The sequence below is a fragment of the Bombina bombina genome, chromosome 3 (assembly GCF_027579735.1).
Source record: "Bombina bombina isolate aBomBom1 chromosome 3, aBomBom1.pri, whole genome shotgun sequence".
Lineage (NCBI taxonomy): Eukaryota > Metazoa > Chordata > Amphibia > Anura > Bombinatoridae > Bombina > Bombina bombina.
Window position 1 is genome coordinate 548,812,380 of NC_069501.1, and position 15,961 is coordinate 548,828,340.

The 15,961-nt window shown below is 40.2% G+C and overlaps 1 protein-coding gene across 3 annotated transcripts in view; it reads left to right on the top strand.

Annotated features, from left to right (window-relative positions):
- The window catches only part of SYTL1 (synaptotagmin like 1), a 136,890-nt gene that overhangs the window by 53,506 nt on the left and 67,423 nt on the right, over positions 1–15,961 (top strand). The gene's annotated exons all lie outside the window — the stretch shown is intronic.

Sequence of the window (15,961 nt, forward strand, 5' to 3'; positions counted from 1 at the left end):
TTATCATTCACAAAGAAGATAGAAGAAAAACATCACAGCAACTGAATAATACAGGGACATAGGAATACCCTGTTATGTGCACACTATTTCCCTATGGGACTTCAGCCATAACTACCCATGGCATTGCGGAGACTCTTCCTTAGCCTCCCCCTGAGGGACCCAGGTATTTCCTATGGCAATCCTTTGTGGTACCAGATACCTGCACTGGATGGGCTTTATACTGGAAACTCCTGCAGCTGCATTGACAATGATTCAATGATTTGACATGCTTGGTAAGCGAGTGGAGAGGTGCTGCGTAAGGTAAGTGCCTTTAAACAGCATAGACACAGCCCAGAGGCTATTTGTAGGTACTTTTACACAGGTACAGCATAGCCAGGGAACTTAACCTGCTCTCCTCATGACACAATTTTTTCAGGTATTTATCTGCCCTATTCTTATCAGGGACATAGCCAGGTAAGACTAATGCCCTTTTCAGCCCTCTGGCTGCTCCGGGGACATAATTATGTGTTTCAAATATGTGCCTTGGTCTTTCAGAAAACTGATAACTCCAGCTAGGTAGGTTTTCATTAGAGGAAATGTATTATATGCTTGGTGCACATTTATAACAGTTGGGGAATAAAAATTCCCCTCAGTTTTCCCAGGCTTTCTTCTCAGACCGGAGCTACTCCAGCCATTAAAATTACCCCAGGAGTGTTGGGCATAGCTTCACTGTACCTTTCCAGTGATTGCTATCCAGGAGGGGCGTGAGTACCCATACAGGAGCTACCAGGGGTTACTTTGGGGCATCTCAGTCTGCATGGGGGCTGTAGTATATCTACACTGAGGAATATTAAAGGTGTCTGAGGGGTGCTTAGGTATAGTTTAGATTACACTACCCCTTTTTTCTGTATGGGTATGTAATTTTAAACAACTTTCCAATTTACTTTTAGCACCAATTTTGCTTTGTTCTCTTTGTATTCTTAGTTGAAATCTAAACCTAGGAGGTTCATATGCTATTTTTTTAGACCTTGAAGGCCACCTCTAATCTCAATGCATTTTGACAATCTTTCACCATTAGAGGGCATTAGTTCATATGTTAGTTCATGTGTTTCATATAGATAACATTGAGCTCATGCATGGGAAGTTACCTAGGAGTGAGCACTGATTGGCTAAAATGCAAGTCTGTTAAAAGAACTGAAGTAAGGGGGCAGTTTGCAGAGGCTTAGATACAAGGTAAACACAGAGGTAAAAAGTATATTATAACTGTATTGATTATGCAAAACTGGGAAATGGGAATGATGGGATCTATCTTTTTAAACAACAAAAATTCTGGTGTTGACTGTCCCTTTAAATCATCAAATGTGCAAAATTCTTCTCCTCAACCTCAAATTCTGCTCTCTTACATAGCTCTGACTCTGAGGATGCAAACATATCTAGTTTAGATGGGTAAGTGTCATATGATGAGCAGGACCCTGTTTCTTATTGAGAAAATTCCTTTTAGATTTAAAGTGGAGCATATCCATAATTTATTTCATGAGGTTTTAAATACTTTCTGAAGAAAACCTGCTGAAAACAAATCTGTAAATCAGATACAAATTGTTTTTAAAGCTCCACCAAAATCCCACAGGTATTTCAGGTTCTTGATTTAGTCTCTGACTATATAGCCAAGGAATGGAAAAAGCCAGGAGTGCCTTTTGCTCCTTCTGCCAGATTTAAGAAAATGTATCCTATTCCAGAACAGAATGTGGAAGTATGGGAAACAATTTCTAAAGTTGATGGAGCTATTTCCACCCTTTCCAAACACATAACTATACCTATGGAGGATAGTACTTCAATCAGGGACCCCATGGACTGCAAAATGCAGTCTTTCTTTTACTCAAACCAGCAGTTTCTCTCACCTGTGTGGCTGCTGCAGGAACACTCTGGTGTGATTCCTTAGCCACAATGGTGGCTGAAACACCCTCTACTGAGGATCTACAGAACTGCATTAAGGCCCTTAAAATGGCTCAAGCTTTTATGTGTAATGCTGTGATGGACATCATCAAGATTGATGTCAAGAATATGTCTATCGCAGTGCTGGGAAGGGCCTTATGGTTAAAATCTTGGTCACCTGACATGATATCTTAGAATATATTGATGACTCTTTCCTTCCGAGGGAAGATTCTATTTGGTTTAGACTTGGACTCTATTATTAAGACCGTTACTGGTGTAAAGGAGCTTTTCTCCCCCAGGACAAGAAATCTAAGGGAAAGATCTGACCAGGTAATCGGTTTAGTTCCTCAGGAGATCAAAAGTCATCCTCTTCTCAGAAGCCTGAGCCTTCCAAGCCAGCCTGTAAGCCTGATTCTTCAAGGGCAAAGAACAAGCAGTCCATGAAGTCTAGAACCAATACAAAAGCTGCATGAAGGTGCTGCCCCTGATCATAAACTTTTCTGGTAGGGAGTCTTTTTCAGAAGGTCTGGTTCAGGTCAGTCCAGGACCCCTGATTTAAAACATAATTTCCCAGGGCTACAGGATAGGCTTTCGGTCCAGGCCTCCTCAAGGAAGATTCCTTCTGTCTCATGTCCCCAAAAATCATTCAAAGGCGGTTGCATTTATACAATGTGTTCAGAATTTAGAGGATATGGGAGTAATTATCCCAGTACCTGTGTCTCAACAGGTTCAAGGGTTTTACTCCTATCTGTTTATTGTCCCAAAAAAGGAAGGGACCAACAGACCTGTCGTAGATCTGAAAACCCTAAACATGTTTGTCAAGGATCCCACTTTTTAATTATCCCAGTACCTGTGTCTCAACAGGTTCAAGGGTTTTACTCCTATCTGTTCATTGTCCCAAAAAAGGAAGGGACCAACAGACCTGTCCTAGATCTGAAAACCCTAAACATGTTTGTCAAGGATCCCACTTTAAAGATGGAAACAGTTTATTGCTACTATAGACCTCAAGGATGCATACCTGCACATACCTATCCACAAGGATCAATATCAGTTACTGAGGTTTGCATATCTGGACAAACAATACCAATTTGATGTTCCTCCATTTGGTTTGGCCCCAGCTACACGCATCTTTACAAAGGTGTTGGATGCATTATTAGCATTGATCAGAGCTCAGGGCATTTCAATTGCACCATATCTGGATGACATCTAGTGCAAGCATATTCAATCACTCACTCATACTTGCAAGCTTCTGTCTTTTTCTACAAGACCACAGTTGGAAAATCAATGTTCCCAAAAGCTCATTATATCCTGCTACAAGGGTAACATTTCTCGGAGTCATAATAGATTCAGTCCTTATGTGTTTGTTCCTGACGGAACCGCACAGAATAGAACTTCAGAGGGCGCGTCTGTCCCACTAAAGGACATTTATTTATTTATTTATAAAATATTTTACCAGGAAGGATACATTGAAATTTCTCTCAAGTATGTCCTGGGTCCACAAAACATTGCATTGATACAATAGGGTACAATAATACAAAAACAATATTAATACATAACATATGCAGAATTTAACATAGAACAGGTAGGAAATATAAAATCAACCATGACAGATGCATTCTGTTTTGAGATATGTAGAGAGAGATCTCTTAAAGGATTTTAGACTTGGGGAAGGTTTTAAAGCTTGCGGGAGGTCGTTCCATAATTGTGGTGCTCTGTAGGAAAAGGAGGACCGATCTGCTTTCTTTTTGTATGAGGCAGACTAAATAATGTACTGCTACTGGATCGGAGGTTATGGGAGGTGAGAACAGCCGGGGTGGGAGCTTCCCAGAAAGGCTCTTAAACACAAGACAGGAAAGATGGAGGGTGCGTCTGGATTCCAGCGACAGCCAGTTTAGTTCTTTTAGCATGACACATTGGTGGGTCCTGTAGTTACATTGTAGCACAAAGCGGCAGAACGAATTATAAAGTGTATTAAGTTTATTAAGGTGAGTTTGCGGTGCAGGTGCATATACTACATCTCCATAATCCATGATTGGCATGGTATTATTGTGGTATTTCCATCAGTAGCTGTTGTCTCAAGGTCCTCTTTTCCATAAGGATCTCAAATCTCTAAATTTAATGCCTGGAGATTGAACGCCTAGTTTTGAGACATAGAGGTTTCTCAGATTTTGACATTGAAACTTTGATGTAGGCTAGAAAGCCTGTGACACAAAAGATTTATCACAATATTTGGAAGGCCGATTTTGAGTGGTGCTCTTCTAAAGGGTTCTCCTGGTATTCCTTTAGGATTCCTAGAATCCTTCAGTTTTTACAGGATGGCCTTGACAAGGGTTTGTCAGCTAGTTCCCTAAAAGGTAAAATTTCTTCTTTATCTGTTCTTTTTCATAAGAAGTTGGCTAAGCTACCTGATGTTCAAACTTTTGTCCAGGCGTTATTTCGAGTTAGGCCAGTTGTAAAACCTATTTCTCCACTCTGGAATTTAAATCTAGTTATTTCCGTATTACAAGGTCCACCCTTTAAACCAATGCATTCCATTTCAACATCAAACTGTTGTCTTGGAAAATACTTTTCCTTCTCTTCAGCAAGGAAAGCTTCTGAGTTGTCAGCCTTATCTTGTGATTATCCATTTTTAAGTTTTCACAAGGATAAAGCTGTACTTTGTTCCAAATATGATTTCCTTCCTAAGGTAGTTTCTTTGGAAAATATCAATCTAGGAATTGTTGTTTCTTCATTGTGTCCAGATCCTGCTAACTCTAAGGAATGACTGTTACATAATCTTGACTTTGAAGTTCTATCTCCAAGCTACTTAGATTTCAGAAAAAACTTCTACTTTGTTTGTTCACTACTCTGGGGCTCGTAAAGGACAAAAAGCTACTAAGGTAGCTTTTGGCTTCTTGGCTTAAACAAGGGATTCACAAGGCTTACTTTGTGGCAGGAAAGTAGCTCATTCTACAAGAGCAGTTGCAACATCATGGGCTTTTAAAAAATGATGCATCTGTGGAGCAGATTTGCAAAGCTGCCACATGGTCTTCTCTGCATACTTTTTCAAAATTGTATCTTTTGGATGTTATTGCTTCTTCGCAAGCAGCTTTTGGTAGGAAAGTCCTTCAGGCTGCTGTATCGGCTAAATAGGAATGCCAGAAAAATTGTCTCACCCTTTCCGTAACATAGACCATCTGCTTGGGTATTAATCCCATATGTTATGGAGGACTGTGGACCATCATCATTTTAGGAAAGAAAACAAAATTTATGCTTACCTGATAAATTATTTTCTTTTGGAATGCTGATGGTCCACAGGCCCCGCCAGTTTCAATTTCTGGGCGACAATTCTGATGACACCTCTACAGACCCTGCTTTGTTTTCCTTGCCTTTATTTTTCTTATTCTCTGCTCGGCTATATGTTAAACTAAGAGAGAGGTGGGAGAAATGTAAAGCTCTTGTATGGGTTCTTGACCTCCTCCTAGTATCGGGTAATATATCCCATATGTTATGGAGGACTGTGGACCATCATCATTCCAAAAGAAAATACTTTATCAGGTAAGCATACATTTTGTTTTTAGGCAGCAGATCTAAATATTCAGCTCTCAATGTAAAAATGTTGTAATTTTGTAAAATAATTAACACTACTGAACACTACATAACAGATACAAATGAACTGTGCATATGACTAGAGGTATTTCCCAATCTCCCAATAGACCTACATATTGTTGAAGAAATAAGATTAGTTATTAATCATGTGGATAGTGAAGTTACTCAGTCCTCTAGACACCTTAAAATATTATTTAGGGGTTACAGACCACTAATCATATATTAGGAGGGGGCTTGATAACCTGACTTTGCCCCTCATTTTCAATGATATTGTGTAAGGGTTTAAAAAGGTATACTAAACCCAATTTATTTATATGGAGGGTCCACAACGTCATTCAATTACTAGTGGGAATATCACTCCTGGCCAGCAGGAGGAGGCAAAGAGCACCACAGCAAAGCTGTTAAGTGTCACTCCCCTACCCATAATCCCCAGTCATTCTCTTTTCCTCTGTCAATGGAGGAGGTAAAGTTTGGTGTCTTAAGAAATGAATTCCCTTTCCCTGCAAGCAAGGATTTGTGTTTAGCTGAGTCCAAGTCAATCTCTTCAGTAGAGTAGTAGTAGCTTTTAAGCAGTTGGGAAGTTGTGAGGTAGTCCTTGCTTTGTTTCCTAACACATTGCTGCCCATGGTACAGAAAGTCAGAGTTGGTTTTTCTGTTCTTTCTTTTTCTACAGGTCTCTGTAAGGAGTATGTGTCCTTTCAAGCCTTGTGAGCTGTCTTCCTGCCAAACAGCTAGACTGCAGGTAAGTGCTTTTGTCTTCTAGGTCTTGGAGACTTGCACTTCAGAAGAATATGTCATATGCAGTAGATGGGGACATTTTTAAAATCCCTTATACAGGATTTTATTTGGCAGTGGGCAGGCACATTATGTATGTTGACACTAGGGGTTAATCTTCCCTTTATTGGGACTTTTTTTCCTTTTTGGACTAATTTTGTTGAAATACTTTATTAGTATGTGTGTGTCTTTATGTATAAACTTAAAATTTGGTAGTTGGTTTTCTTTGCTTGCTTAACTAGAACAGGCTAACTCACAAACTGCTTGAGTTTGAAACCAGCTGCAGCGACTTGCATCTTATGTTGTATACAGAGGGAAACGTGTGCCTTTTACTTGCTGCATAGTTTCCTCTCTCTGCCGTTCATGTGACTTCTCTCTGCTGTGGGATACTCACAGAACGGAGCGGCGTCATTGAATTTCAGTCTCTTCAGTGTCGATTTACTATACGATCGTTTTAGAGACTTCTGACAGCCAAATTGTGGTATTAAACATTCTTAAAGTGACAGTGTATTTAAAAGAATTCTACAATTTGGGGAATTTTTTATTTAGTATTATGGACATGGACTAAGACTCTGTGTTTTTTGACAAATGCTTGTTATGCCTAGAGGCACAACTTGTTTTGCTTATGCAATTCTGTGCTGCATGCTTAGCTAGAACACTTCAATTTAAATATAAATTGTTGCCCTCTGAGTCCAATGTCTCTCAGGATGATGCTGTTCAAGCAGTGCCACAGCTTTCTCCTCAAACGTCCCAAGCCTGTATGGCGTCACAATGCCCTGAAGTTCTTCTTAGCCTTCTGGAGGAGTTTATTTGCCTGCAGATTTTGCTGCACAGGTATCTTCTGCGGTATCTGAGGCATTGTCTGCTTTTCCTATGCTAGGAAAATGCAAGAGGGAATTAAACATTCAGATAGTAAGGTTTCTGTTCCACCTACTGCTATGCAGGTTGCCCTCCCTCATAAGTCTGATGAGGAGGATACACCGGTAGCCGCTGAGGATGAAATCTCAGATTCGAACAGTATTATTCCTTCATCTGATACTGAAGAAGTAAACTTCAGATTTAAGCTTGAACACCTTTGTGTACTTTTAAAGGAGGTATTGGCTACTTTAGATGACTCAGATACTTCTGTCTTTGTCAACCCTAAGAAGTCTAGTAAACTTAATAAATACTATGATGTTCCTTCCGCTGTGGAAGTTTTTCCTGTCCCAGACTGTGTGACGTAGATTATTTCACAAGAATGGGAGAAGCCAGGGATTCCTTTCTCCCCATCTCCCATATTTAAAAATATGTTTACTGTTGCTGACTCCATTAAAGATTCTTGCCGCACGGTGCAGTATAAAGGATATCTGCTCCTTTAAGGATCCATTGGACAAAAAGCTGGAAACTTATTTGAAGAAGATGTATGTTCACCAAGATCTTTAATGGCAACCTACAGTTTGTATTGCCACAGTAGCAAGTGTGGCATCTTATTGGTGTGACGCCTTGTCTGAATCAATTTTAGTAGAGATTCCGTTGGAGGAGATACAAGATAGTATTAAGGCTCTCAAACTAGCCAATTCCTTTATTCTGATGCTAACATGCAAGTTATTAGACTGGGAGCCAAGATGTCTGGCTTAACTGTCCTATCCTGCAGGGCATTGTGGCTAAAATCTTCGTCAGCTGATGTTACCTCTAAGTCCAAGCTTCTGGCGCTTCCCTACAAGGAGAAGACCTTGTTCAGACCTGGTCTGGCAGAAATAATTTCTGATATTCTACCACAAGACAAAAAGGACAGACTCAAAGGACGTCAAAGTAATTTTCGTTCTTTTCGTGACTTCAAAGGTCAAAAGTCTTCCTCTCCCTCTTCCAAGCAGGAGCAGTCCAAGTCTTCTTGAAAGCCCATTTAGTCTTGGAATAAGGGGAAGCAATTAAAGAAACCCTCAGCTGAGTTTAAGTCAGCATAAAGGGTCAGCCCCCGGTCCAGGTTTGGATCAAGTGGGGGGCAGACTTCACCTGTTTTGTCAAGTGTGGATACGAGATGTCCCAGATACTTGGGCTGTGGACATAGTACCTCAGGGTTACAAAATAGAATTTAAAACTATCCCTCCCAGGGGCAGATTCCACCTCTCAAGATTATCTGCAGACAAGGTAAAAAAAGAGGCATTCTTGAACTGTGTTCAGGACCTTTCCTCCCTGGCAGTAATTGTTCCAGTTCCAGAAAGGGAACAGGGTCTAGGATTCTATTCAAATCTGTTTGTGGTTCCCAAAAAAGAGGGAACTTTTAGACCCATTTTAGACCTAAAAATGCCTCTACACGTTTCTCAGGGTACCGTTCTTCGAAATGGAAACCTGTCGTTCCATTCTTCTTTTGGTCCAAGAGGGTCAGTTCATGACGACCATAGACCTGAAGGACGCGTATCGTCATGTTCTCATCCACAGGGATCATCACAAATTCCTGAGATTTGCTTTTCTAGACAAACACTTTCAGTCTGTGGCTCTTCCGTTTGGCTTTGCCACAGCTCCCAGAATTTTCTCAAAGGTTCTGGGGGCTCTCTTGGCAGTGATCAGGTCTCGGAGAATTGCAGTGGTGCCATACCTGGATGACATATTGGTTCAGGCGCCATCTTTTCAACAAGCAAACTCTCATACAGAGATCTTGTTGTCTTTTCTACGTTCCCACGGTTGGAAAGTGAATCTGGAAAAGAGTTCCCTTGTTCCAGCTACAAGGGTGGTTTTCTTAGTGACCATAATAGATTCCCTATGTAAGAAAATCCAAAATTCTCTCCTCTTGCCTCTCTCTTCAGTCTACTGTTCGGCCATCAGTGGCTCAATGTATGGAGGTAATTGGTCTGATGGTTGCTTCCATGGACATCATTCCCTTTGCTCGATTTGAGAGCTCTGCAATTATGCATGCTCAGACAATGGAATCGAGACCATTCAGATCTGTCTCAGAGGATAAATCTAGACCAGTCGATATGAAACTCTCTCCCGTGATGGTTTTCTCAGGACAATCTGTCTCAGGGCACATGCTTCCGGAGACCTTCCTGGGTGATTGTGACCACGGACGCCAGCCTGCTAGGCTGGGGAGCAGTCTGGGACTCTGTAAAGGCTCAGGGAGTATGGACTCGGGAGGAGTTTGCTCTCCCCATAAACATCTTGTAGTTGAGAGCAATTTACAATGCTCTCATGGCTTGACCTCAATTGTACTTAGCCCGGTTTATCAGGTTTCAGTCAGACAACATCACCTCAGTGGCTTACATCAACCACCAGGGAGGAACTTGGAGTTCCTTAGCCATGAAGGAGGTGGCACGGATTATTCAGTGGGCGGAAGCTCACAATTGTTGTGTATCTGCTATCCACATTACTGGAGTGGACAACTGGAAAGCCAGAATTCCTGAGCAGACAGACATTTCATCCTGGGGAGAGGGCTCTCCATCCACTCCATTAACCCTCAAATGGGGGGTGCCGGAGTTAGATCTGATGGCATCTTGGCAGAATGCCAAACTTCCAAGGTAGGGTTCAAGGTTAAGAGATCTTCAGGCAGCTCTGATAGATGCTCTGGCGGTTTCTTGAGATTTCGGTCTAGCATACCTGTTTCCTCCGTTTGCGCTCCTTCCACGAGTTATTGCTCATATCAAACAAGAGAGAGAATTGGTAATTCTAATAGCTCCTGCATGATCTCACAGGATCTGGTAAGACCTTCTAACTCAGGGTCCATTCCTCCATCAAAATCTTGTTTCTCTGAAGCTAACTGCTTGGAGATTGAATGCTAGTTCTGTCTAAGCATGGATTGGTCATTGAGAACCATGATCCAGGCTCGCAAGCCTGTTACTCGAAAAATTTACCATAAAGTATGGCGTAAATACCTTTATTGGTGTGACTCTTAGGGCTACTCTTGAAGTAGGGTCAGGATTCCTAGAATTGTGTCTTTTCTCCAGGAAGGTCTGAAGAAAGGGTTGTCAGTCAGTTCTATGAAAGGTCAGATTTCTGCATTATCTATTTTGTTACACAAGCGTTTGGCAGATGTGCCAGATGTTCAATCTTTTTGTCAGGTCCTGGTCAGATTCAGGCCTGTGTTTAAACCTGTTGCTCCTCCTTGGAGACTTAATCTTGTTCTTAAAGTTTTGCAGCAGGCTCCGTTTGAGCCAATGCTTTCCATAGATATTAAGTTGCTATCTTGGAAGGTTTTGTTTCTTATTGCTATCTCTTCTGCTCGGAGTGTTTCAGAACTCTCAACTTTGCAGTGTGATTTGCCTTACCTTATCTTTCATACGGATAAGGCGGTTCTTTGTACTAAATTGGGGTTTCTTCCTAAAGTGGTTTCGGATAGAAATATTAATCAGGAAATTGTTGTTCCTTCTCTCTGTCCCAATCCTTCTTTTCATAAAGAACGTTTGTTGCACAACTTGGATATTGTGCGTGCTCTAAAATTCTACCTACAGGTGATTTAGGATTTTCGCCAGTCTTCTGTCCTGTTTGTTTGTTTCTCAGGAAACCGTAAGGGTCAGAAGTATGATTCATTTTGCTTATGAGACTGCTGGACAGCAGCCTCCTGAGAGAATTACAGCTCATTCCACTAGGGCTGTCTCCTCTTCTTGGGCTTTCAAAGATGAAGCTTCTGTATAACAGCTTTGCAAGTCTGAAACTTGGTCCTCTCTGCATACTTTTTCCACATTTTCCAAATTTGATACTTTTGCCTCGGCTGAGGCCTCTTTTGGGAGAAAGGTTCTTCAAGCGTTGGTCTGCCTGTCTTGTTCTCCCTCCCTGTTCATTCTGTGTCCTCTAGCTTGGGTATTGGTTCCCACTAGTAACTGAATGATGTTGTGGACTCTCCATATCTTAGGAAAGAAAACAAAATGTATGCATACCTGATAAATTTCTTTCTTTCCGGATATGGAGAGTCCACGACCCCACCCTTTATTAAGACAGTTATTTTTGACTAAACCACAGGCACCTCTAAACCTTTGTGTTTTTCTTTTTCCATTTCCCTTTAGTCGAATGACTGGGAATTATGGGTAGGGGAGTGACACTTAACAGCTTTGCTGTGGTGCGCTTTACCTCCTCCTGCTGGCCAGGAGTGATATTCCCACTAGTAATTGAATGACGTCATGGACTCTCCATATCCGGAAAGAAAGACATTTATCAGGTAAGCATAAATTTTGTTTTCTTTCCTAAGATATGGAGAGTCCACAACATCATTCAATTACTAGTGGGAACCAATACCCAAGCTAGAGGACACAGAATGAACAGGGAGGGTCTTTTTCTTTTATGATTCGGATAGAGCATGCCATTTTAAGCAATATTCTAATTTACTCCGATTATCATTTAGCCACCAATCAGCAAGCAGTACCCAGGTGCTGTACCTAAAATGGGCCAGCTCCTAAGCTTTCTTTCCTGCTTTTAAAATAAAGATACCAAGAGAACGGAGAAAAATTGATACTAGGTGTAAATTAGAAAGTTTCTTAAAATGGCATGCTCTATCCGAATCATAAAAGAAAAAAAATCTGGGTTTAGTATCCCTTTAAATAATTTAGCTATAAAGATTGTCTTGATTTTAATAAGCTTCATCAAGTAAAGTGAGGGCAATGAAGAGAACTATGGTTGCATTTTTAAGAAATTAGAATAATGTACGTAGCTTTCAATCCCTTATATCTGTAGTATATTTATCAAGGATGTCCAACTGGCAGCCTATAGAATATATTTTGCACTCTGCACTAGTTTTGTAGTCCCCTGTAAAAAGCATAACTAAAAATGTGCTCTTTGGAGATTTCTTGTGGGTGGGTAAATAAGTTGACCAGCAGATAGAGGATACTCTACACCCTTACCTAAATATGGCCCTGAGCCTCTGGACAATTTTAGGGCCTATATTATTAATTATTAATTGTGTCTTTAATAGCCGTATATTTATATGGGCCATAATGCCGTCTAAACTATTATTAAAAAACAAACAAAAAACTATGTTTAGAAATGTGATCTGTGCATGCATAATAAATTTAAGATTGAAAAAAATTGTTCTGTACATGGTCAAGAAATGCCACTCAAAAAAAGCAACTCATCTTCCTATCTAGATTGCATCTTAAATAGCTCTTCAACATCTTAAATGTAATATACTAAAAACAGAAGGTCTAATAAATGAAGAAATAAGTGAGCTTCTATGAATAACATAGGAACTGCTAAACTGAGTGAAATTAGCAGTGCCATGATCATTTTCATTTATCTAGTGTAAGGGGCCGAATTATCATTGTCTGGGGACATGATATGCTGTCAGCATACGCTGTCGGCATTTAACATTTAATTTAGTTCTAGTAAACTGTTTGTGCAATGCAGCTCCCTGCAGATTTGCGTCATTAGCAGGGGGTGTCAATCAGCCCGATCGTATAGGATTGGATGGATTGATGTTCGCAGCCTCAGAAGCAGCGGGCCAGTTAAGCAGCGGTCTTAATAACTGCAGGGGCATCAGGAGCCGTTTGGCCCTTGATAAATCGGCCCCTAAGTCTTTATTTTTCTTTCATATTACAAACCTTGTTACATTTTTTTTAATGAACATACAGCTAGATTTAGAGTTTGGCGTTAGCCGTCAAAACCAGCGTTAGAGGCTCCTAACGCTGGTTTTGGGCTACCGCTGGTATTTAGAGTCAGTCAGGAAAGGGTCTAACGCTCACTTTGCAGCTGCGACTTTTCAATACCGCAGATCCCCCTATGCCATTTGCGTATCCTATCTTTTCAATGGGATCTTTCTAACTCTGGTATTTAGAGTCTTGGCTGAAGTGAGCGTTAGAAATCTAACGACAAAACTCCAGCCGCAGAAAAAAGTCAGGAGTTAAGAGCTTTCTGGGCTAACGCCGGTTCATAAAGCTCTTAACTACTGTGCTCTAAAGTACACTAACACCCATAAACTACCTATGTACCCCTAAACCGAGGCCCCCCCACATCGCCGCCACTCTATTAAAAATTTTTAACCCATAATCTGCCGACCGCACACCGCCACCACCTACGTTATCCCTATGTACCCTTAATCTGCTGCCCCTAACACCGCCGACCGCTATATTATATTTATTAACCCCTAATCTGCCGCCCCCAACGTCGCCTCCACCTACCTACACTTATTAACCCCTAATCTGCCGACCGGACCTCACCGCTACTATAATAAAGTTATTAACCCCTAATCCGCCTCACTCCCGCCTCAATAACCCTATAATAAATAGTATTAACCCCTAATCTGCCCTCCCTAACATCGCCGACACATAACTTCAAGTATTAACCCCTAATATGCCGACCGGACCTCACCGCTACTCTAATAAATTTATTAACCCCTAAAGCTAAGTCTAACCCTAACCCTAACACCCCCCTAAGTTAAATATAATTTAAATCTAACGAAATAAATTAACTCTTATTAAATATATTATTCCTATTTAAAACTAAATACTTACATGGAAAATAAACCCTAATATAGCTACAATATAAATAATAATTATATTGTAGCTATCTTAGGATTTATTTTTATTTTACGGGCAACTTTCAATTTATTTTAACTAGGTACAATAGCTATTAAATAGTTATTAACTATTTAATAGCTACCTAGCTAAAATAAAGAGAAATTTACCTGTAAAATAAAAACTAACCTAAGTTACAATTACACCTAACACTACACTATACTTTAATAAATTATTCCTCTTTAAAACTAAATACTTACCTGTAAAATAAACCCTAAGATAGCTATAATGTAATTAATAATTACATTGTAGCTATTTTAGGATTTATATTTATTTTACAGGTAACTTTGTTTTTATTTTTGCTAGTTACAATAGTTATTAAATAGTTATTAATTATTTAATAACTACCTAGCTAAAAGAAATACAAACTTACCTGTAAAATAAATCCTAACCTAAGTTACAATTAAACCTAACACTACACTATCATTAAATTAATTAAATAAATTAACTACAAATAACTACAATTAAATACAATTACATAAACTAACTAAAGTACAAAAAATAAAAAAAAGCTAAGTTACAAAAAATAAAAAAAATAAGTTACAAACATTTTAAAAATATTACAACAATTTTAAGCTAATTACACCTAATCTAAGCCCCCTAATAAAATAACAAAGCCCCCCAAAATAAAAAAATGCCCTACCCTATTCTAAATTTAAAAAGTTCAAAGCTCTTTTACCTTACCAGCCCTTAAAAGGGCCTTTTGCGGGGCATGCCCCCCAAAAAACTGCTCTTTTGCCTGTAAAAGAAAAATACAACCCCCCAACATTAAAACCCACCACCCACATACCCCTAATCTAACCCAAACCCCCCTTAAATAAACCTAACACTACCCCCCTGAAGATCATCCTACCTTGAGTTGTCTTCAGCCAGCCGACCCACCGATGGAACCGAAGAGGAGATCCGGAGCGGCAGAAGTGATCCTCCAAGGGGCGCTGAAGAAGTCTTCCATCTGATGAAGTGATCCTCCAGGCGGCGCAGAAGAAGTCTTCCATCCGGGCGATGTCATCTTCCAAGCGGCGCTAAAGAAGTCTTCCATCCGGGCGATGTCATCTTCCAAGAGGGGTTTTCAATCTTCTTCTTCAGGATCCATCTTCATTCCGCCGACGCGGAACATCCTTCTTCCCCGACGGACTACCGACGAATGAAGGCTCCTTTAAGGGACGTCATCCAAGATGGCGTCCCTCTAATTCTGATTGGCTGATAGGATTCTATCAGCCAATCGGAATTAAGGTAGGAAAAATCTGATTGGCTGATTGAATCAGCCAATCAGATTCAAGTTCAATCCGATTGGCTGATCCAATCAGCCAATCAGATTGAGCTCGCATTCTATTGGCTGATCGGAACAGCCAATAGAATGCAAGCTCAATGTCGTCGGTGAAGATGGATGTTCCGCGTCGGCGGGATGAAGATGGATCCGGAAGAAAGAAGATTGAAGATGCCGCTTGATAGAAGACTTCAGCCGGATCATGGACCTCTTCAGCTCTCGCTTGGATCAAGACTTCAGCCGGATCATGGACCTCTTCAGCTCCCGCTTTGATCAACACTTCAGCCGGATCATGGACTTCTAAAGCCCACGCTTGGGCTTGGATCAAGACGTCGGAGCCAGAACGGATCGGTGAACCCGGTGTGGTGAAGACAAGGTAGGGAGATCTTCAGGGGCTTAGTGTTAGGTTTATTTAAGGGGGGTTTGGGTTAGATTAGGGGTATGTGGGTGGTGGGTTGCAATGTTGGGGGGGTATTGTATGTTTTTTTTTTACAGGCAAAAGAGCTGAATTCTTTGGAGCATGCCCCGCAAAAGGCCCTTTTAAGGGCTGGTAAGGTAAAAGAGCTTTTCTATTTTAATTTTTGAATAGGGTAGGGCATTTTTTATTTTGGGGGGGTTTGTTATTTTATTAGGGGGCTTAGAGTAGGTGTAATTAGTTTAAAATTGTTGTAATATTTTTCTAATGTTTGTAAATATTTTTTTATTTTTTGTAACTTAGTTCTTTTTTATTTTTTGTACTTTAGTTAGTTTATTTAATTGTATTTATTTGTAGGTATTGTATTTAATTAATTTATTGATAGTGTAGTGTTAGGTTTAATTGTAACTTAGGTTAGGATTTATTTTACAGGTAATTTTGTAATTATTTTAACTAGGTAACTATTTAATAGCTATTGTACCTGGTTAAAATAAATACAAAGTTGCCTGTAAAATAAATATTAATCCTAAAATA